The 23786-nt window shown below is 39.5% G+C and overlaps 1 protein-coding gene across 4 annotated transcripts in view; it reads left to right on the forward strand.

Moving 5' to 3' along the window:
- RARB (retinoic acid receptor beta) overlaps positions 1–23786 on the forward strand; it is a 313198-nt gene that overhangs the window by 45009 nt on the left and 244403 nt on the right. For 2 of the 4 annotated variants that reach the window (XM_063154663.1, XM_063154636.1), the window contains exon 2: positions 8304–8464. The exons of the other annotated variants lie outside the window; for them this stretch is intronic. The gene's annotated coding sequence lies outside the window, so the exon portion shown is untranslated. The remainder of the gene's footprint in view (positions 1–8303; positions 8465–23786) is intronic. 4 annotated transcript variants of the gene reach the window in all.

The following is a 23786-nucleotide window of genomic DNA, read 5'->3' on the forward strand; positions in this document are numbered from 1 at the left end:
ACAGTATTTAATATAAAGAGTATGCAGTACTATTGTATATAGCAGCAATACTATTTTTCTGAGACATTTTAATATTGATATGAAAAATCAAGGGGAAAAGAGGGATGCTTACAATCAGAATTATCTTTTACATTTTTTTATTTCAGATACAGGAAAACGGTGTTGGAATCATTATAGCAGTGAGAGATTGGCTCTAAGTGTATATTGAGCACAGTCAGAGATAGTAAGAGCCCCTTTCACTTTAATGGCCCTTTTTTGCATTTTAAACCAGCACTTCTTTAGGATCATTTGTCCTCTCCTTAAGATTTTATTTCTTCCTGTTCTTAATCAACCTCCTTAAGTTAATTTGGGATTTAAAGTTATACTTAATACAGATCTAACTTAGTAGTTTTCTTCTTCAGTTGGCTCAGCAATCACAATGCAGAGTGAATTTTTTTTAAGAGATAAAAATCCTTATTTCTGTCTTTGGATGCTGTCTGCATCCAAGTGTTTTTAAGGATTTAAGCCCTCTAAACTTTTTCTTTCATTCCTTTTCCTTCCTTTTCCCCCCCTCTTCTCATGTGCGTCATGGACTTGCACTTTTGAAAAATTAATCAACTGCTGGTAGTCTTGAAAGCAGTGGGCACAGTCTGACATGCCTGGTGTTCATTTGCATCGATGCTGAGGTGTGTGAGCATCTGGAGATCGCAGCAACACCCTCAGCTCCAGCTGCACTCTGCAGATTCCAGTGCCTCTCCAAGGCAGCTGTACCTGTGTGGGAGCCCTTGCTCACCTTGCACAGGCTCTGCGTGGGCCAGGGTGTAAGGACTGAAGTAAATTAGATGGAGGTGTAGCAGCAGCCTGCAGACTTTTAATAAAAGTGTTCTGCTTATGGTGAACAGCAGTGATTTCAGCTCTTGGGGGCAAATGGTTTCTTTCGTAATGTTGTGTTTGACCTATAAATCTGACTGCAACTTTGCTGGGTTCTTTTTCTACAAAACTGTCAGTCTCCACTGTCCACTTCCTTAGGCTCTAAAATAAATAATGAAAAGTACCGTAAACACAGGATTTGATATTGATTTTCTGGAGTTTAAGATAATCTGAGGTCTTCAGAGATCAGTATCCTTTACTGTGTCATACACTTATGTATGCTGCTGCTATAAAAATAAATAACTGAAGCTCTTTAAGGTCTAGTTTGTGAAAAAGATGAAACATTTATTGGCCACTATATTTTGAACATTGTATTTCTGAAGCTGAATTTGATGCTTTGCGTCCCATAAAATAAAAATGATGAGATTGAAGGCAGTAATCAAAAGAAAAGGGCTCAATGTGTCATAGTGTTGCTAGAATACATGTGGGTGGTTGAACTGAGCTTTACTTCTAATATACTTTTATAAATTTTTAATGATGGCTAATGAATCAAAAGTTGAGAGGCCTTGGAGATGAGTTATTTATCAGGTTATTTTTTCCTTTTGGTGCTGTGTGCAGCATCTCCCAGATCCCTCGGGTTGCAGGCTGTTTCTAAGATGTGGCTTACTGTGCAGTCTGCTCCCCATCCAGCATTTTGCATCTCTTCAGCAAATACCAGGGCAGGGTTCAGTGATATTAATTCTGAACTTTTCACAGCAACAGATGTTAGAAAGGCCTGCCAGAGCAAAGCAAGGCTAATTTTGGTTTTGTAGTGGATGTCTGGGCGCTGCTGGGGCTGCGGGGCGGGCAGCGGCGCGCTCCAGCCCTGCCCCGTCCCACCAGGTGCCGCTGTGATGCAGTGATGCCTGGAGCCGGCCAGGAAACACAGGGATACACGCTCCCCAAACTCCTGATTAATACAAATAAAAAGGCGAAGGAAATTGCAGCCTGCACCCTGTGACCTCGCCAAGACGTTGTAAGGCATCAAGGAAGCCTTGATGAATCAGGAGCAGCCTCCTAAATATCAGAGGGCTGTGTGGCTCCACAGAATATTGCACTGACTGAGATTTCTACAGTGTGACCGTATTACAGCATCAGCTTGAAAAGAGAGGGAGAGGAAATTAAGAAGTCAAGCCACAGAAGTAAAAATAATTCACAGGGAAGTGGCTCAAGCAGTTTGCAGTCAGCTTTGCCTCTCCAAGTGTAGGCATGTCTGCATGGCACAGAGGAGCCTTCAGTTTTCTGCCTGCCCCGAGCACGGTGGTCTCGATTACACAACACGTGTTGCTGGTGGCACCTCAGCGGTGGCATTTTGGCAGGGAAGAAATATTGATGCAGATTAAAAGTGAGCTCTCTGTCAGCCACCCAAGTGGAATCAATTGCACTATGGGTTAGGTAAACCAGATTATTCCTTCCTGTGGATCCCCTAAATCTCCAAGCAGTGTGGCAGAAGAAGATTGTATGATGCTGCTTAGAATGGTATGTGTGGGAGGGAAACCCTCAATGCTAGATTTAAATGGCCAAAACCAGACAAAAGATGATGACAATAGGTGTCTTTTAAAATTTGGTGCTGAAATAATGAATTGATGGGTTGTAGCAATCCCATTTCAAGGAAATGGTCTCCAATAAAATATTAACAAGTAAGGCAACAGCATTGCTCAGTTATTAGTGAATCACAGGAAATTAGCAGGTTTTGAATCCTCACACCTGTTTACACTTGTGTGTTTCAGTTTCTTTCTATACCTTTTTGGGAGAATCAGGTTCCTGATAGGAACCTACAGCTATATAGCACAGGAACACCAAATTTTTTTCTATACCCTTCTCAGATCACTTTCTGATGACAGAAATGTTACAAGCAGTCTGGCACACCCTCGCTTTGTAGCACATCTATTCTGTTAATATTGAGGGAGACTTTGCTTTCCAGTCTAGTCAAACCAACATATTTAAATGGGTAAAGGGAAGGGGGAAAAAAAAAAAGGAATACTTCTATAACATAATTGCATACTTATAAGTAGCATGCTTTCCATGTGTGTCAGATATCAAAAAGCTTAATGACAACTGATAACTGGCTGATTTCTGGCAAAACAGTTCTTTGGCAATACCTCCCAACTTCCCCAGCATTGGACTCTGTATCCCACTCAGTGATGTATCTAGATGTGGTATCTAATTTTTCTTCCTCTTGCACGAATTATTTCCTGACTTTGTGAAAAAGAGTATATCCAGCTTTTTGCTTTGTCTTTTCATCTAAGCCCATGATGATTTGAGGTCCCACCAGCTTACTGTGCACATGGCTAGTAGGAGAGGCACAACCTTGGAGGTGATTATGTCAGAGCTTGGTGTGATTCACCAGCTAGAACATAAGATATGCTGTTGTTGGGGCATGTATTTGTAATTATTTCTGTATTTTTTTCATAGCATGCTGCTGTAATTCTTGAAAGAATAGGAGTGTATGATGCAAGGTGAATTAAACGCAAATTTCAGACAAATCAATTGATGGTGGCAATGGAAAATTATTTCTTTATTGTACAGGCAGAAAGCACCTGAAATGCTGCTTCTGTTGAGATGGAGGAATTTGTAGGAAGAACAGTTTCTAACACACTCTCTTTCTGGTTGGTGTTCTCTTTCCTTAACTCTGCAGAATAATAGAGCATGGTAAGGACCTTTGAATCCTGTTTCTGGGCATCTTTTAGAGTAAATGCTTCAGCAGATTGAGATGGCCTTGCAGGACATGCTCTTTTTCTAGTCTGATAAGGAAAGAAAAAGTAGATGCCATCTTCCAAAATGAGTTACACAGACAGCTAATTGGTAGCATCTTAGCTTGTATACTAAATGTTGCAAGTGAATCTATTCCATGTTAATTTATTGTATTTCCGGTTTCAAGGAATCCTGTGTGTGAGGGGATGTTAGTCAGACCCAACGTTAATGGGCTTGCATCACTTTTAACTGGAATTGCTCATGTGTTAATCCATAAGCTCGCACCATTCCAGTTGCCAGGAAATTGCACTTGAGGCTGCAAGCCTGCATGTTACATCTCTTCTGGCAATTATATTTGAAGCACTGTATTTTGACAAAATAATTCACGATGTACAACCCTATCAGTGCAACCCTGGCTGCCTGAGTGCAAACAGCTTTGCATTCATGGAGCTGGAAGGTTTAACATACTATAAGTAATTGGGCTGTTGAATGGTTGAAATAGCCCTGACCGGGGTTTTTGTGCCAGACCTTGTTCTCACTGACATAACACAATATTCTGAAGACTTGCATTTCAGTAGGCACACTGCACACGAAAAAGTGTGTGGTATAGGTTAGTGGCTGAACTCTTACTAGAAAGTAAACCTTATTGAACTTTATCCTGGAAACTTGACAGTGGTAGCTGGCTGAAGTTAAAAGTGAACTTTGAAGCCCAAAGCAAAATTACTTTGAACCTGAATGTATGGGATAAATCTCAACTGCTGATCAGAATATGTAGAATATTTTCAGCTAATAATTTTATTTAACATATTAAGTAATTGTTTACTTAACAACAAGTGCAAAAACTTTAGCCTTTGCTGCTCTTTTAGGTGTGTTAAAGCATTGTGAAATTAGGAATTCATGACTGCGGACAGACACCTGGAGCTAGAGGCTCAGCAGACTTTTGAGGTCAGTGGAGTTGCTCAGATTTACACCTTCTGAGGATGTGCCCTATGAGATCAGTGCCAGTCCAGACTTATGTATTCTGGGTCAAGTTTAGTGAACCTGGAAGAGTCAGAGAACTTCAGAGTGGGTATTGTTTCATTTAAGATTGATTGGACCTTCCTCTATCTATGCTGAGTGCTCCCCATTGTCTGATTACTGGGGGGGCATGCATTACGTATTTCTAGGATAAATTCAATTTCACTTTCAACCTTCATTCTTTTTCTTCTGAGAAATCAGATGGCTTTATGGAAATTCCCTGCTGCTCTCTAAATCCCAGAGTCTCTTTCCTGTTTCTCACTTCTTTAAGGTATTAAGTGTTACTCAACAACATAGAAAAGTTAGCATGTCTGACTCAGTGTGTTTAATTTCACCGCGTTAAGCATAAACAGTTTTAAAGCCATGTTATTTCAAAGTGGCTATATTTTGCACAGCACACTATCAAGCTCAGGGATAAGGTTAGCTGGTATTTGTTGGCTTCCAGCTACATTAAATACTTCAAAAACCCATAACCCAAATGTAAAATTGCATCTTACTGCAATACTGAAGAAATCTGGCCGTGGAAAATCTCAAGGTTAATGAACTTTCTGGCTGAGGATATTTGCCTTTCCAGCTGCTGAACGTGAAAATTGGAAGTGTGAGCTCCTAGGATATTGGTCCCCAGCCCATAATAAACCACCCTGTAACCCGGGCTGACATGGGAGGCCACAGTAATGTTGTCTGCAGCACGCTGCTCGTACAGCATGTGCTTTGTGGGACCATGGGCTTGTTAAGGAGGCTCACGTGAGGTTCCCTTGCAGTGGGGCAGTTCTCAGGTCCTTCTGCCCTGAGACTGATGCTGCTGTGCTCTCACTGGGTGTGAGGGAAAAGACAAAGTTCATGTGTCTGGGATAGGGTCTTGCTTTATAATCAGAGGGTCTGTAGTGAACTAAATCAGGGAATTTCTGCATCATGTGCATTCAACTTTTTAGTCTCACAACTGGCTTGCTTTGGGGATAGGTTAAAGAGAAACATCTCTGGATCCACTGGTCTTGGATACATTATCTGAGATTACAGAAAGGATTATCTGCTCTGAACAGCACCTCTTTATTTTTGTATCCATTTACTTAGTCTCTGTGAAGAAGTTAAGTGAAAGACCATCATCCAAAAATTAAAAAAAAGCAAAAACCAAACAAACCTCTCACTGAACAGAGGAGGGCTGTGTTCCACACAGGCATGTTTTCTTGAGAGCCTCATGGGAGTTTTTGTATTAGCAGGGCTCTTGAGCACACACGAGAAAGGGGTTTTTTTTAATACTTAGAATATCTGTATCTTTTGAGTTTGTGAATCTGAGCTGGCTGATATGTTATGGGATATACCATGCAGTTTGAACTAAGCAATCTAATGGAGTGGTTACTGGGAAATGTATATTAGTGGGAACATTAATGTGCTCACTTTATATTGAAACCAGGTTTGACATTGTTTATGTAGCCCATGGCTGAGCAGTGATGTTAGTATGAAAGAGGCAGATTGTTTAGCTGAATGGAGAGTGGAAACTTGTCATGTCTGCACTACTGACATTAATGTTTTATGCACTCAGTGCTTCTAGGACTACTTCTCTGTGTGGGATTATGGCAATTCCTGATCAATTGTGTCTTTGTAAGAAAATATAACCACACATAAAGTAACTAAAATGTGAAGTAGCTCGCCACAGCATAAAGACCAATTAGAGGTTTGAAAAGAAAAATATTCCAATAAAAGGGTTCTTGATCAACAAAATGTGAAAGGACTTAACAATTTTACTTCACTAGGATTTAGCTAATGTGATTGTCCTCATTTCAGAGCAAGGTGTAAATCCTTTGCATCAAGGAAATGGTTTCAGCTTCTATTGCATGAAGACATATCTCTTGAAAACAGCACTATGCAGTTGTCTCTGAGAAGTGGAAGGGAGGTCAGGTCTAGGTGGGTTTGGTCCTCTCTGAGGTATCAGCAAGGGAAGAAAGTCATCAGAGTGGCTGCTTTGCAATGCCCTCATCCCTTGGTCATAAAACCTCCAAAATGGAATGAAAAATAGAAGTGAGGGAAGGTTTGGCCACTACAGTTAGCACTGATTTGACTAACAGCCATGAATTTATTCTATGATCAGTATTTTGCAGTGTATTTTTCATTTGTTTGTTTTCCTCCAAGGCAGAAATGCATCTTCTACTGAATTTATTTTCACTGCTTTGTTTTGAAACAGCAGAATTGATCTCAATTATGATTTTTATCTTGACCACTGGTCATGTCAGAGCCTGGCCCAGCTCTTTAAAACAAATTCAGAATTCCTTGTTCTATTGATTACTGCAAGAGTTCCATCCTGCTCTAGTTCAAGCATGTTTGTTTTTCAAGGTTGATACTTCCTTGGAGAAATATACTTAGTTCCTATAAAAAAAAATTTTCCTACTCTTTTTTATGCTGGAAAGATTCTGAATGAATCCTGCAAAACTAACAATATGCATAGGAGCAGTAAGGAGTAGAAATAATAAAATAAAAAAATCGATGAGCTCTTTTCGTCCCCCACCCACTTCCCCAGTGGCAGAATGACACAAATCCATTTATGCACACACACATTTACACACAAATAAATGGATGAATAGATAGTGTAGATAGAATGAAAGAACCCTGCTATTTTAGATTGAAGTGCCTGTCACTGACATTAATTTAGATGTAGTATTAGGGAGCCTCTTAAAGGTCAGGTTTCCCCTGGAGCGTTAGTTTACCCTGGACATTTTTACAGATGATGTGCTAAAGATGTAATGCATCTAATAACTACATCTTGGCTTCATCTGCTTGATTCATCAAATTCCTTCCTGCTCAATACTGAGTTTTCAGTGACATGTTTTATGTGAAATATTGCAAGGCAGTATGTTAATGCTGTGTTGATTACAACTGACTTCTTTTTATTTGGAGGTACGTAAAAAGTAAAGCTCGTTTATTGCCTAATGCTCTTGGCCTATGGCTCCCTGGAAATAGGGGCCCCTCATTTTTCAATTAAGGAGAGGTGGTTATGAATGACAGCTGCCCTCTCCTGGGAAAGGTGACATTCAGATGCTGGTGCAGCAGCATGACTACCCATGCAGCCAGGTCTATCATGTTGCTATATATAGAGCCAAATAATACTTACTGGATTCATACAAAGCCATAGGTGGTTAAATGCATTGATATCACAAAGACACAGACTAATTCTTTCTCATGTTCTGTTTGATCTCTTAATAGTACAGATGCTTAATCATTTTAAAGGGATTCTAACTTCTAACTGGATTGTGAAGACTGTAGTTGACCAGAAACCAGAGCAGGGCAGCTCTGAGGTTAATAGATCTGTTTGCTTTAGAGCAATCAGTTTGTCTTTTCTACTTGATATGAGTATTTTTGTAGTGTTACATTTGTGCTGAGCTGTATGCTCTGGGCTTGTGAAAAAGAGCTTTGTACAAAGATGAGGGCACAAAAGATAATTTTTAGAAACAAATTGGTACTGAAATTAGTTGGATGAGAGTGGCATGTGCCAAAGAGCTGGCACTGACACAGTTCTGGAACTCGCCTGCTTTCACCTCTCCATCACTGACTCTCTATGGTATGTTGCCCATCTGAAGAATGAGTTTTAAGGTTTAAAAACAAGCAAATGTAACATCCACCCCCAAGAACTCTTAAGATCATCACAAGGAAATGATATATGGGTGAGAAATGTTGCAATTTCACCAGGCTGAAATATTTTTTTTGTGTCGCAGAGCTGGAGCCGTCCATTTCTGCACTGTCAGCCACCGTGTGGGCCACGAATGGGCTCTGCATCCTCCCTCTGAATTGCAGATTTCTCACTCTGTACCATCCTAAAGGAGGACTGGTTTTCGTCTACACTGATCCCACTCATCTGGTTTTTCCTTACACCCAGGTGAGGACAAAAGCAGTGCAGTAACAAGGAGTTATGGTGGTGTGCCCTGAAAAGCACCCGCACCAAGTTAATTTACTTTAGTTTGGGCTGAAGACTAGGCTGTGTGTTCTTTGTCCAGACTTTGTTCTTAAACTCTGAAGCAAAGCACAGCCTCGCCTTTGTGGGTTTTTTCTTTTTCCTAGAACTGCCTTTTGTATGTATTGGCAGGAAAATAGCATTGCTCTTAAGGATCTCAAAGTCAGTTCTGCTTCTGCAGCCTTGAAGGTGCAGTTACATTAAAGGGAGAAAGAAAGCTTTTAAATATTGAAGCAGTTTCTAAAATAAAGAGGTTTGAATTTATGATTGATTTCGAAGTGATCTGTGTTTAAACTTTGAATGGGAATAAAATAGTGTCTTGTTCAAATATTGAACTAGTTTTAAAGTTAAATGGCTCGAACATAGAATTCTCTCATGGGAAATTGTATTCTCATTTCAGCCTCTGACTTCTCTTGCATACTGTACTATACCTCATTGTAGTCATACACCAGTGTTTGCTTAGGCTGTACTGAAAAACTCTCTGATATGATTTTATTAGTTGATTTTAAAAAAAGCAATAACATACCAAAAGTACACTGAAAAAATTAATAGGGGCAGATGTTTTTCCGTGGTAATGGAAATTCAGCAGAATGATGTAAGCAAAGACTTAGGGTAGCTCTTTAAACGAGAAGATTAGGGGAGATAAAAGAATTAAAAACCATTGACACGGAGATGTGGTCACTGAAGTATGGCATGATGCGTGAGAACGGTGTAATTGGAGAAGATTATTCTCTAGAGCTTGGCCAGTAAACAGACGAACAAACCATTACCTGTTATTGCTCACCAAGACACTCTTAATGTTTTGGGGTGGTGGTTACTCTTTATTGACTGTCCTGCTGTAAAAGTTACTGGTTGTGACTCACGTAAGAGGCCCGCAGTTGTATTTTATAGCATGTGCTGTCAACTTATTAATGTGGTTGTGTCTTTGAGTGGGTTTGGTTCTCTGGCTTGGCTTTCCCATTCAGCTGTATAATGGCTAATGAAAATCTTACATCAGGAATGGGGGAGCTACATTCAAGGACTAGATAAAATGCAGCATAAATAATGGTCTGTTGTCTTACTGACCATAACATTAAGATTCCCAATGTATTTTATAACCAAAAAGGCTTTTCAGTTTCTTAACACTTGAGGGCATAATTATGTGTGCTGACTAATTGACTTTTTAGACAGTTTTGCATATTCTCAGAGCACATCTTTCCTCGATGTGGGCTTGTGCAATGGATCAACTTGACACTGATAGTGCTGTTGGTTTGACCCATTGTTTGGAGTCAGCCAAAGCTGGAGCAGAAGGCAAAGCTGCAGGTGAGCTGATCCTGCTGCTGATCCCATCCCCATTGCAGCAAGAAATGGATCTGTGAGAGCTGGCCGTTCCAGTGGCAAATCCAGTATGTTCTAAGAGTGTATCTTCATGGCTGCAGGCAAGGGGCTTGAGAGTGAACTGTGAGTGCAGTTTTAGATAATGGTGTGAAAAATGATCTCTGCCTTGATCAAAGTTTGATGAACCTGTAGAGGAACTGAGTTTTTTGTTTATTTACATTTTTAATGAACTTGAACCAGTGGAAGAGGAACTCCATTTTATGTTTGAGTTGAACTGGGGGAGGTGAGCATTATGGCAAGTTTTCAAAATTTGGAAATTGGAAATATTTCTTTTAATAATGTCACTTTATAAGACAACTAAAAAAATTCTTAAGAATTTAATGCACATTTTAAGAACTGTGTTTATGATTGATTGTTTTTAGACTGTGGTGTACAACTAGTAGAGAATCAAAGGAAGCTTTACTGGAACATGCATAAATCCATGCAGACATAGCTGAGAAATTACAGTAAATGTAGAAAATCTGGATAACTGTCATATTCCAAAAGAGAAACAAGTTATGGTCAGTGGAGGTTGTCTAATCAAACACTGCTATTAAGCCACAGAAGCCACCCATTCTGCAATTTTAATAAAACAAGAGACATGGAAGAAGCTGTGTGTTAGTCAGTGAAGAGAATGGTGTTTATTGGAATAAACTCCCACTCTTTCTGTTACTAGTGCATGTGCTTCCTTTTTTTAATCATGAAGGACCTTGGAAATCTTCACATTTTTTATGTTCTGTCAACTTTGAAATAGTCAGTAGGCCATCACGCAGGTACACTGTCCTCATGTTTTCTCATCTGATGGATATTCCTTTGAATTCAGTGAAGCTACACTGATCTTTACCCATTCTAGTTCTAGCCCCAGACTGTGTGTGTGTTCCTGTGTGTCTGTGTGCACCTGTTAGTGTGTGTGGGTATGCACACACAGTGCATGCACGTTTACATACACTCTCCAGGAGCCAGACCACATTCAGGGAAGAGAAGGAAGCTGGTGAAGGCTCTAGAGCATAATGCCTATGAGGAGCAGCTGAAAGAGCACAGGGACTGTTTTGCCTGGAGAAGAAGAGGCTCAGGAGAGACTTTAGCACTCTCTATAACTACCTGAAAGGAGGTTGTAGCCAGGTGGGGGTTGGTCTCTTCTCCCAAGTAACAAGCAGTGGGATGAGAGGAAATGGCCTCAGGTTGCACCAGGGGAGGTTTAGATTGGATATTAAGAAAAAAATTTTTACAGAAAGGGTTGTCAAGTGTTGGAACAGGCTGCCTAGTGTGGTGGCTGAATCACCAAGCCTGGAGGTATTTGCGGGATGTCTAGATGTGGCACTTAGGGACACGATTTAGTGGTGGGCTTGGCAGTGCTGGGTTAATAGCTGGACTCAATGATCTTAGAGATCTTTTCCAACCTGAATGCTTCCATGACTCTATGAAATCCATTGCGAAAGACTTCATGTCTGGAAGACTCATAAGAACATGAGGCGTAATGTGAAACTCCCAAAAAGCTGTCACTGAGGACATTCCACAGAAAAGTCAGCGCAGCAGTTTTTGAAAGTGTTTTAGCTGTGCTGAGCACGCCCCAAAGGCCTGGGAGTGCTCCTGCGCCACGCGTGGCCGTGCCACATATGTCACTGGGTGTTCTTGGATCCCTTTGCTGGCCAAGACGCAAATTTGGAGAAACAAATCCATTTGAGATAAAAACACCGGAAAGTTGTACTAATGAAATCTCAAAAAGGAAAGCAGAGATTTAGACATGTGATGACAAAAATGATATATAGTTTATACAACCTTAACTTCACCTTAGTTAAGATTTCTTTTCTTTTTTTCCCTTCCCTTTTTACTTTTTTTTTTTGTTGGGGAGTGGATTTATAAAATAAAGTACTGTATGGATGAGTGTAATCCAGTGAATGGTTTATGGACACACTCCTCCAGGGAGTGTTATAAGTTCACCTCTGAGTGCTAGATTTTGCATTTGGATCTCTGATTTAACTGCAAGAGGTGTAAAAACTGATGCATCGAGCCAACTCCCTACTGGTTGCACATCTGAGACTCAAGTGCTTCATTTGTTACTTTTAAAGCTATAGTAAATAATTTTAAACATGAAGTGAGGGATGTTTTTTTTCTCTCTCTTTTTTTAAATTTTTTTTTGGTTTTGTGTTATTTTGCTTTGTTTTGGAAGGCTTATTGTTTCCAATAAAGGAGGACAACTTTAAAGCAAATAAAACATTGGATGATATTGTTAGAAATTATATTGGCTTCAAACCTGTTTGTTTGAAACAGTAGCTATATTGTATATTTTGGTAACTTTGGTGACTTTTGTTCTCCTTCTATCTCTTTTTGGGGGTCAGCCATCACAAATGCAGAAGCTATGCAGATCTGGAGATAGGCTACTTTTTGTTGGATAGGAAGGGTGGGTTGAATTAATACTAACATTTAGGCTGCTGGCAGCACCACTGGTGCCTCAGAAGAAACAGCGCAGCTGCAAAAGCAGAACAGATTCTCAGAGTTTAGGGTCAATGATAGTGATTAGTGTTAGTTATTATTATTGTCATAGTTACTTTACTTTGTTGTATCCCAGAGTGGGGCTGGTGCTCCATGAGAAGACTCTTAAGTTCTATATTCAGAAGGTTTGGCATCTAAATGGAAGGCTTAATGCACATTTTAGGGGAGAGCACTGTGCTTTGGTGCAGAGAATATAGTAAGGATTATGGACACAGAGTAAATTAGTTTCTTCTTTTGGGTGTGCGTTTGTCTTTAAATGTTAAAAATGCATGGGCAGGCTTCAGAGAGATTGTGGAAGGCCTTCACAGTGAGGTAGGATGTGAGAAGGACTTTTGGTATAAATTTTGATCATATGAGGATGTACAATAACATGGTGCTTTGTGTAGTAAGATTAATGGAAGGTCAAGGTTTTTGAAGGTTGGTATCACTGCAGGGATGGAAGAAAAAGAAGAAATACACTGATAGAGAGATGTCGATGAAAAATGGTATTGGTATCCTCTATTTATGGCTTTAGCAGCCCCCAAGCTTTTCTTGCAAGACTTAAATGTCTTTATCTGGAGAACCAATGCAATGAGAACTCCTCACTGTCTGGTATCAGCCAGGAATAAAGATAGGCTGATACAGGAGAGGAAGGCAGCTTGTGCATCACCAAGTTTTATCCCCTGCTGTTGCTGGATACTGAAGTAATGTAAATTTCTCAGTCTCCCATGGGGCAGGGCTTTCCTCCATCTCATTCCCACGGGACAGTGGCTGGAGCATCTTGCCCTCCTCATGGTTAGGCACGTGCTTGTGAATTCCATTCTTAGTGAATTCGCAGCCAAGCTTTAATCTTTTCTTCTTATGCCAGAATTGTCTTTTAACTTGAAGAGCTTCTCTGCCTCTCTCTTGCTTATCTCTGCTCCAGCCCCCTGCAATTACACAGAAATTACATTCCTTCAAAATAGGTTACAAAACCTGGCTTAATGTTTGGGCCAGACTGATAGCTCAGTAGTTCACTAGATAGGTTCCTCCCCCGTTCTTAAATACAGGTATTATGTTTGCTGCTTCTGTAGTCATTTGTATAACCTCTGGCTGAAGAGATTTATTAAAAACTGAAGTTTTCCAGTAAGTTGAACTGAGAGCACAAATCTTGTTCTAAAGTATTCAATTTTTTCAGTATATGTATATACACACACACACACAGAGTTGGAATCTTGAAATACTGTGTCTTGTACAGTTTGCTTCCCTTCTCAGAAAGTTTGAGAACAAAATTTAATAATTTCAATGTGTGTTTTCTGCCTTTTTCTCTCAACCTTTGTGGTTAAAAATGGCAGTCCATGGTATAGGTTAACCCAGGAGGGAGGAACATTCTTCAGCTCCATTTTAGGGATGGTCTTTTGGACTTGGAAGAATGTAAAGAGCTGAGGGAAGGCAGAGGAAATCTTTGGAGTAGGAGGCAAACATCAAGGGAAATAAAAAGGCAGGGAACTGAAGACTAAAGTCATTACATGTTGTGATTTTTCTGAAATGTTTTAAATCCTCAATCTGCAAGCAATGATAAGAAAATTCCCTGTTGTCTTTCACTTACAAAAATCCAGAATTAAAACTCTGAACATTTATACATAAATTGAACTGCAGGTGCACTTTTGCAGGGGAGGGAAAAGGGTCTTAATGAAGTCTATAAAAATGAACGAGAAAATTCTGTGGAGACTACACAAATATAATACATTTCCCTGAAACAGTGTGGAATAACTCCATAGGTCATCTCTTCATTTAAATGCTGGTTATTCAGCTTTCCCAGGTGAAGACTACTTTGATTCTAATGGCTGTGTGTTGCATGCAAAACAACAGATGAGGGTACAGTTTCCAAACTTTTTTTTCTTTTTTTTTTCCATACAGCAAGAATTATTTTTTTTTCCCCCAATACCCTGGAAGATTTTTGAATAGAAGTATTATTGCAGCCAGTGTGTCATTTTACTGTACTCCAGTTCATTTAGTCCCAGGTGTACTACGTGTGTGTTCGTTCTAGGGGAGGGCATGGGAGCCTTGCCAAGCCCTTCAGTTATTCTTGGCTCAGAGCCTAAGCACTACATTTTTCTAACTTATGAAATGAATTTCAACTTGTAACCTGTGGCACTTTCAAGGTCATGATTGGAAGGTGTCAGGTGTGCTTTAAGAACAGCTCAACAAGGAAAGGACCTATTTTAAAAGTTTCTTTTTGTTTCCTTTCCTTTTTTTTTTTTCCCTCTTTTTTTTTCCTTTTTTAAAAATAATTGCTGGCTAACAAATAGCCCAGAAAGCAAACTAGCATGAACTCTTCAACACCTCTCCAGATTCAACAAGACTGACATTTATAGCTTTATTGTAGCAGAGACATGGCATTTGGATTCAGATTGTTTGGACTGTAGAGTGTCAGTATAAATAGCTATGATTGACTTTTGTATGGAGCACATCTGGAAGCAATTTATGGCATTCCAGCTAGATTAAAGCATGTTTTAAAGGCATTTCACCAGTCTTTTTTTCCTTCTCTTTTTTTCTGGCTATGGTGAATAAAGTTTCAAAGACAGTTTAGCTGCTGTTTCTGTTAATGTGGACCATAGTGAAGTCAAATTAAGGGCAACTGGGGAAAATAGTGCATTTGTTTGTTTTTGTTTGTTTTGCTTTGTTTCCCAGAATAGAAAAACCTTGAAGTGAGTGTAACTGGAGTTATATTCTCCTTTGGAAGGTAAGATACAGCATTTGACATCAGGATGCTTACACTCTGAAAGCTAGTGGACTAAACAAACTTCAGGTGCTGGAAGTATGGACTCACAGCACAAATTTGAAAGACTTAAATATTTGCTAATGGAGGGTGAAAGGATGGGGCACAAGAACTGCCTCACTGCTTTTGAAGTATATGAAAATGTACAGAACCAAAAAAAAAGAAAATGAAGAGAAATCATTTAGTATGACCTGCTGTGGTGCAGTTGGGATAATACAAGGAAATTAAACACATGAAAATGGAAGCTGGCTGGAAAAGAGATTTACTTAAAAAGCCTGTTGCTCTATGGCATGGAGATGAACCAGGGGTAGCAAAATGAACTTGTGCTGCAGAGCGTACTGGTTTGTGAGCACTTTTTATCTCTGCAGTAGACCCATTGGCTTGCTGAAGCTTTCCTGCTTGTGGCTGCAGTGAACTGGGTTAAAGGTTTGAGCAGCACAGTTTCTCTAAATCCTGCTGGGGCTGTGGGGCTGGCTGCTGTTGGAACATGTTGGGAAAAACCTACTGCAAAGCAGCAAAAAACTGAAAATGCTGCCCCTGCCACCATGGCACATGGGGTCTGACTGGCGGGGTTGTCTCCTGCAGTCCTTGTAGGGATGTGTGGGTGCTGCTGATCCATTTTTGTTTCTGTTAACAGAATGGGACTACCTGTTCTATTTTTTCCATTATGTTTTCCTGGCAGCACGATGCACGTGTCAGATGTGCTGTCTGTAGAGATACCTGTGCTGTGGTCAGAGCTGTGACTTCACCCAAAGTGGGCAAAGGATGAGCTTTGGCCTGTCTGGTTTGCCTGGGCTGTGGAGAAAGCGTGCCATGGGCACAGACCTGAACACAGCAGAGCCTATCTCCAAGCCAGCCAGGGACTCTGTTGCTCCATTTTCACTGCTCCCAGTACCTGAACAAGCTCAAATAATCCTGTCTTGTGAGCATTATTCCATGCTGTTGCAAGTGGAGGTGAAAAGTACAATGTCCAGTTCAGTTTCTCACGTCCTTGACCGATGCTGTGAATTTATGAGCTTTTTGGGTTCTACCTTTATAAAGGTGTTTAGAATGATAACATAAAATGGGCAATCAAGGAAAAAAAAGAGGATCTGAAACTGTTAAGGTTGATAAATGCACTCTGAAATTAGTATAGGCAAGAGTAGGAGAGCACATGACTTCTTGGTAGGAGATGTCTGCTGTGAGGATAAATGAAGAAAAGAAAAGAATTGTCAAAGTCATGAAGGGATATTACTTTGGCAGCTAGCTTGGTGGCAAAAGTGCTTGGTAGATAATTTTTTTTTAAGTGCTGTAACCTAATTTTTTACTGCACTTCTGGCCTACTTCATGCCAAATATGAGGTTACGTATCATGACGTATTTTATTTCATTTTATTTCAATTTATTTTACTCCAGTCTTAATAAATCCCACTTTTAATTTGTCCATATAAGTCTCAAACTGCCCTCTAGGAATTTTATGCAGACTGCAGGGGAAAGGTTAAGCAATATTCAGCCTTCAAGAAGGCAATGGTAATGAGCTCCCAGAGCTTAACCCACTTGGATCTTTTCCCAGCTGAGACAGAGCACAGACAATATTCACAAAGAGGATGTCGGTGCCCTGTGAGGGTCTAGAGTCTGGCAGGTGCATGATGATTGTGTAATTACTCTTGCAGGACTAAGTTTAAGAGTTCATTGAAATATTTCATACATGGGAAGAGTGTGTTTGCATGCATAAAATCTTCATTATATATCAACAAAAGCAGTTGGTAGAAAGTTGTTATTTGAAAGTGCATCTATTTGGAGTCTGACTAAATCCATTTGAAGGCTGTAAATGGGTGGACTCGCATTCCTTGTTAAACAAGGAGTTTCTGTGCCATTTTGTGTCACCTGGGCTCACCTCTGTAGGACCACTAGCCTGTTGTTGTTCAGATTTTGCATCTGAATAATTTGCTGTGAAATTTTGTGCCATGCCAGAGTGTGCCTTGTGCTTCAGCATCTGAGCTTTATTTGTTAAAAAGAAAAAAATCTTTCTGGTTCTCTTGCTGGTGAAGATGGACATCATGCCTTAAACAAGAGGTGCTAAACCAGTGTGCTGCTCTTCCCAAATTTTCACACAGCCTGGAGCAAGAGGCGTCCAAATTGAATCTGTTAGCATGGGAGCTCTTGACTGCTTCTTCACATGGTACTGTTGCTCATTTCCCATGTTTAGAAGTAACATATCAGTATTAAAGGTTTTTCTAGCAATTGGAGGGAAGAGTGAGATTGTCTTACGGCTGGGTGCTGCCCAAACAGTGTTGGGATCTTTCAGTTCCTTCAGTTTAGCCATGGTCATTGGCATAAATTGCTTTGGATACTCCCAAATGTGACTTTGAAATACTCATAACAACAAAAACTTAAGCCTTGTAGGCACCTTTCTTTGTCACTACTGACTACTAGAAATAGACAGGGCCACACTTGCAAACCTTCTGAGGTGCTGGAAGTTTTCACATTGGGAATTTTGTGATACTTTTCAAAGTTCCTGAACTGGTTCAGTTTTGTATGGAGATTTGTATATACTTTAAAAAAATAATTTAAAAATAGCAGTGTTTTGGTGCTGGATGTCCTCTGGCATCAACAGGAGTTGTGATGGCTTCAGCAGAGCAAAGATGCCTTTCCCCCTCCTTCCAGCAGCGTTCCTGCTCACAGCCTGCAGCCTTTCTGAGCAGTCAGCAGGAATAACCAGTGCGGCCAGTACTGCACTCGTGCGTGGGCCCTGGAAGAAAACACACAGAAAATGAGTGTAATTGGTTTATGCTGCCTGATTAATTTATTACTTATTTCCTGACAAGTTCATTGAAATGTAATTTTCTGAGTGGTGATAATATCCACAGAGTAAAAGATGGAGGATGGACAAGTTGAGAATACTAAATCACGAGCAGTATTGTAGCAGGGAGACTTTGTTGGGCTTTTCATTAGAGATTGCATTCTGTTATTATGTGGCCTCATTAGTTATGCTGATTGAACCAGGGGAAACTTTAATGACTGCTGTGTTAGGCATTGGAAACATATTTTAACTTACTGATGTAGAGTATGGAAAATAATTGCTGGAGCTGTATTAGCAGGATTGATAGGGGCACCTTAGACTCTCCATTACTCTCAGAAATGGAGAGCTCAGAGATTGCTCTTGTTATGGATGGTAGGTGACTTTTTTGATGTTTTTGTTGTTACACCTTTATAGAGTATGCTTTTTATTGTTTTTGATGGCTTTATTCTTTTTAATGTTGAATTCACAAGCTACCTTGTAGGTTGTTATTAGCTGTCCTGTAAAATTCACAAGCTGGCTGGGTGCAATGCAATTATTTAGTGGTCATATAAAATGGATATCTGGTCATCTCTTATCAGGCTCATTTAAACAAAGATATTTTAAATTGACATTCCTACACAAGTGTCTAATTTACAAATAGCAGTAAATAGTCCAGGCAGTGTGCCAGAGACACCACAGAGGCTTGTAACCTGATGCTGGCTGCAGTGGAGTAGGACTGTGACTATTCCATGCTTTTTCAATAATTAAAACATTGAACTGTTCTTGTCCCTGATCCAGAACAGCATTGGTAGGGTTGATCTTCAAATCAGACTAGCTGCTGAGCAGACTTACTCCTACTGTAAGCTCACCAGCAGTTTTCAAATAATTTTCTGTATGGATCTTCTTAGTTTGGGATTGAAATCAATCTGCTAAACACATATTTTTAATATACATACATGAATCAGTGGAAAGTATTATTTTGTGTGTTTTAATGAAACAGTAACATTTATAAACATGAATGTTGCCTGTTCACCAAAAAATGTGCAATGCAAATTAAAATCAACTTTTTATAAGGAAAGAGGTGACAGGAAGTATGTGAGTTTGCTTAATAAGAGCTAGATTTTTTTTTTAATATTTCAAAGAGGCTATTTATAATGTCAGTCGAAAAGCCTTATAAATAAATGAGGCATTAGACTTACTAGAGAAAGCAGTATAAATTACAGCAACGATGATGATTACCCATTTCACTGACAGGCATATGTAACATTTTATTTGTGTTTGAACTGGAGGAGTCTGATGGTGTATTTTAGAAATAGATAATGAAGAATTAATTGTTTCTTTATTAATATTAGTGATGTTTAATGGTAATATATCCTCTCACTCTTAGAATAGATGTGTGGGTGACATTGTTCAGAAGTGCTTTCCAATTATTTTAACAGAAACCATATGTACAGAGGGTAGGCGAAGTGCAGGATATCAAGTCTAGGTAATTGATGCTATGCAGACTTTATAGACTATCTCATTTCGTTTTTAATTAAAGTTTCAGTGCAATAGAATCCTTTAAAGTAAATTAAAATTAATCATCAGTAGGTAAAGCTGCTCTGCGGAGAACATAAAGCCGCCAAAACTCTTTTTCATACTGTGCATATATTGATCAATCAGTCAATATTAATTGATTTATATGTAAATGTACCATGTGAACTATTTGGAAAACCTAAAAAATGTTGGATGTGAATCCTATTAGGGCAACAGTTATTTTGTCATGGTGTCAATCAATAAATACTTAAGTAGATTACAGATCCAATATAAATTGTACTAGTTCAGCTATGTGATTGCATTTCAAAAACTCTACATGGTTATCTTTCAAAAGATATTTTATGCCATTTCCTTTTTTGTTCATGTTTCAATAGTCATTTCTACAGGGATGATCTTTGAGATCATTAATATTGAATGGTACATGAAAATTGCTTTGAAAATTTGCCTTTTATATGCATGTATGAATTTTGATGAAATTTGTTGTATGCTATGTACTTTTTTGTTGTTGTTGTTGTTAGGAATCGGTATTTTCCACTGAGGGAGATTTGCTTTAAATGAAGTAGTGAATCAAGTTAACTTTTCAGTAATTCAGTGGTGTGTGATAAAATATTGTGAATTGCTATAAAGAAAAAGTCCCAGATTTTATTTAGATAAAAATCCTTCTGGCATTAGAAGATGAAATTCTGACACTGTTGAAACCATTGTAAAATATCCTGTTGAGTTCAATGGCATTAACAGTTTCACCTTCTGAGTTTGTTGAAAGTAAGGCTAACATGTTAGGAATTAAGATAAGGTGATCTGGCTTTAAACTTCCTCAGAACCTTCTGCAAATCCAAACCATATTTCTTTGTACCTCAGCTGCCTGGATGGAAAATGGTGATAATAATTTCTTACATCATAGAAATGTTGAAGAGAGAAACTAGAAAATGAGAGGGTTTTTTTTGTTTCGGGTTCTGGTGAGTTGGAATTGTGCAAGTATGTAGGTGGGTTCATCAAGTACCCACACTGTCTGCGTGTTGCATAAATAGCAACTTAGGAATTGTGTCTATCGTCCAGATAACTCCATAATTCATGGAAATCAAAAAATAACTTTGTACCTAGGAAGTTGTCACGATGTTCATTGAGTGGAATAATTTAGCTGTGTTGTGAGATACAACAAATACTGGATAGGCGAGAGAGCCCTTCCTATGTCTTTCACATTTGTTCTCTGTTGACAAGGAGAAAGATGAGCAGATGATGAGCTAATTTAAGCACATGCTGAACTTTAGGCATATAGCTAAGCCATGTGTTTAAATGCATGTCTAAGGACCTGCAGCTCTTGCTCAATGAGCAGGATCTAAGGAGATCCAAGCCATGATAAGACATAAGGACTTAGCAGGCAGCCCTTTTTCATTGAAGATATAAATTCTGAGGTAAAACAAAATTCCATTGTGCAAGCCTTATGGTTTTTCCTTGTCATATTAATAAAGTTCTGCTTCGGAATGGTAAAATACCTCCTTTTTTGTTCATGCACCTGTGAGATGTTTAATTCAGGTTAGAGAGGCTGAGCACTGTGGGGGTTTCGGGTTTGGTGGTAATGAAAAACAGATAATCCACATGGTTTTGTGCAAACATGAAGGGCATGCAGAGGGCGTGTGAATGAGTGAGTTGGGCTGACAGTATTTTTAATGATATGAGAAGAATAAAATTATCCTTTACTTTCTTCAGCCACCCATTTATTGGGCACTAAGAACAATTAAATATGGGAAATAAAATCAAATGGCCTTTTAAGCAATCAATGTAAACTTCTGTACTGAATTACTGAAGAATAAAAATATACTGTGTCATCAGTCTTTAAATACCTTGCTCATTAAAAGGTTATGCACTGACCTCTGAGCCCTAATCCTCTGGATTATTAGTATTAATTTCTTTTTCTTTTTTGTCTTTTTTTCATTTTTTTTTTACAGGACAGAGGGAGTCAGTTTCTCCATCTATCAAATTAGGGCATGGCTTTAAGAAAACAGGTTATGTGGCGTTTAGTTTGAAAGGGGAAAGAATGTGGTTCTGTCTCTCTGCATTGTTTGTGTGGTGTGCATGTAAATCTAACATTTTAAAGCGGTGAGGTTTTTTTTGTGGTTTTGTTTTTTAAAGAAGAAGGACCTGACTTTTTCAGTGTGTCAGGTATCCATCCAAAGGAGGTTAGGAGCCCAGGTTTCAGCCTGCCCCTTCTCCCCGGGCTGCAGGAGCTGGGGGCAGGAGCGCTGCTGTGCTTCACTGGTCACAGAGGGGACTCCGGGAGCCGCGCAGCTCCGGCAGCCCCAGGGCTTCTCTCCCACGTGCATCTGCCCATCGCATGACCCAGCTCCTTGGCTCCTTGGTGCCTCGCTGAACTGTGCCATGATGGGTCACAGCACCGCAAGGAACAAATCTTCAGCCCTACTGAGATCTCGGTGACTTGCAAGTACGCTGCTGCTGCTGGCGGGTGGAAAGCTGGTTTATTTTCAAGCCAGTAGCTCGCAGTGTTGATTTTCATCTGGTTTTCCACAGCTCTTTCTGTTTTCTTTTTTTTTTTTTTTTTTTTTTTTTGTTCTCTCTGCTAGCCGTCAAATGTTACTTAGGTATTTTGCTGCTCTCTGTTTCTGCCTGGTTGTCATCTTACAGCAGTAGTTTTAGCAGAATGAACTTATTGGTTCCTGCCTCATGTGTTGTGATATGGCACTGAACTGCTCCACTGTGCTGTTTTAGGGGGATTGTGATCACCTAAAAAACTTTTATTTGAAGAGTTGAAAGTGGTGAGCTACTTATGTAGCAAGAAAGGTCTTTGGGGATAAAGGAAACCCATTTTAGCCATACCAAAATGTTGAACAGAGCAGAGTACCCTTTTGGGGTGAGAGCAGCAAAGGTGGTTCCCTCCATGGTTGAACTTCAAGAAAGATAGTTGTCATGGTTTATGTTCTTTTTAGTCATGAGTATGCTCTCCAGGGCTCAGTATCTCTGCTTTTGACCTGTGCATAGGCTCAAGCCTAAGCCATGAGTTTAGTAGTAAATTGCCTTCAAGTTCACATTTTGGGGAAATCAAACTCCATGCCATTTCCACTGCCTGGATGGATGACTGCTGGGATGGAGTGGTGGCTGTGCCTTCATTATCCTAAGCATTTTTGTGGCCACCACTGGTTTCCCTTTCCAAGTTGTGACTCGTGGAGCATTTTTCTCTACAGTCAGTATTGGCACTGCCTGTTTGCAGCTATAGCAAGTCTGGGTATGTTTCTAGTACCTGCAGTGCATTTGCAGTAGGACAGCTTTAAAGGCTCAGCAGTAAATGCCCAGTATTCATTGATTAATCTTATATTTATTGTGGTGACTTTAACAAAGCTGATCGCATTTCATATTCATCTCTGTGTTCATACACAACGTTTCACCATAATTCGTCATAGTTTAATGGGAATGTTGCCCTGAAACCTTTTTGCTCAGAGGGAAATCTGGATTTGTCTCATCACTTGTTTACCCATAGCAGGTTTGTCAGTCAGGAAAATTTTTCATAGGAATGCTAACATTGATGTGTGAAGCAGATTCAATTGCTGGAAATCAGAATAGAAAGGAAAAAAAGTTTATTTCTGCATCAAGGAAGAGAAGCACTAGGACACAAACTATTGAAGAGGTCTGAATAGACTTATGAAGTAGCTCTAAATCCATATAATTCACTTTTAAAAGGCATCTTATCTACTTATAATTTCATAATCCATATTGTGAATTGTAGTCAAAAACACTGCCTTTGCTTTCTTCTGGTATTTTTGTAGGTCAGTGACTTGATGGTAAGAAATATTTCAGATATTATGCAGGATAAGAAGCTAAGCAGTTATAAAGCCAGTCACAACTGCTTTTGCTAACAATACATAAAATATTTACATTTTCTTTTCTATGCACTTTCTTAGGCACATATGAAGAAATCCTAGAAATTTGAAACTGACTCTTCTGTTCTTCATGTATTTTTATGGAAATTTGTTATTCATGTGTTCATTTACCCCAGTATTTGTCCTACAAGTTTTTTGGGCTATATTTTTGCACATTTGAGTTTTCAATGAGCTTTATTTAGCAAACATTTGCTCTGCAGACTGAATAAAACAGGATGTTGCTGTGACCAGGGAAAAACTTTCAGCTGAAGTGGAAAAGCCACCCCTTTCCTTGTTCCTTCTATGGTGGAGCCTTCAGTAGGGCCTGACATAAAGTCCTTGCAGCCTGTTTGGTGGCTGACATTGATGTGAATGTGCTTTTCTTCAGCCCAATAAAGGACTCTTTGTTTTAGGCACTTGCTCCCTTTTTTCTCAATAAATGGTGTTTTTCTGTAAATAGTGCTATTACCTGCCTGATGCCCTTTTCCCTTCA

Source organism: Melospiza melodia, chromosome 1, assembly GCF_035770615.1.
Source record: "Melospiza melodia melodia isolate bMelMel2 chromosome 1, bMelMel2.pri, whole genome shotgun sequence".
Classification (NCBI taxonomy): Eukaryota; Metazoa; Chordata; class Aves; order Passeriformes; family Passerellidae; genus Melospiza; species Melospiza melodia.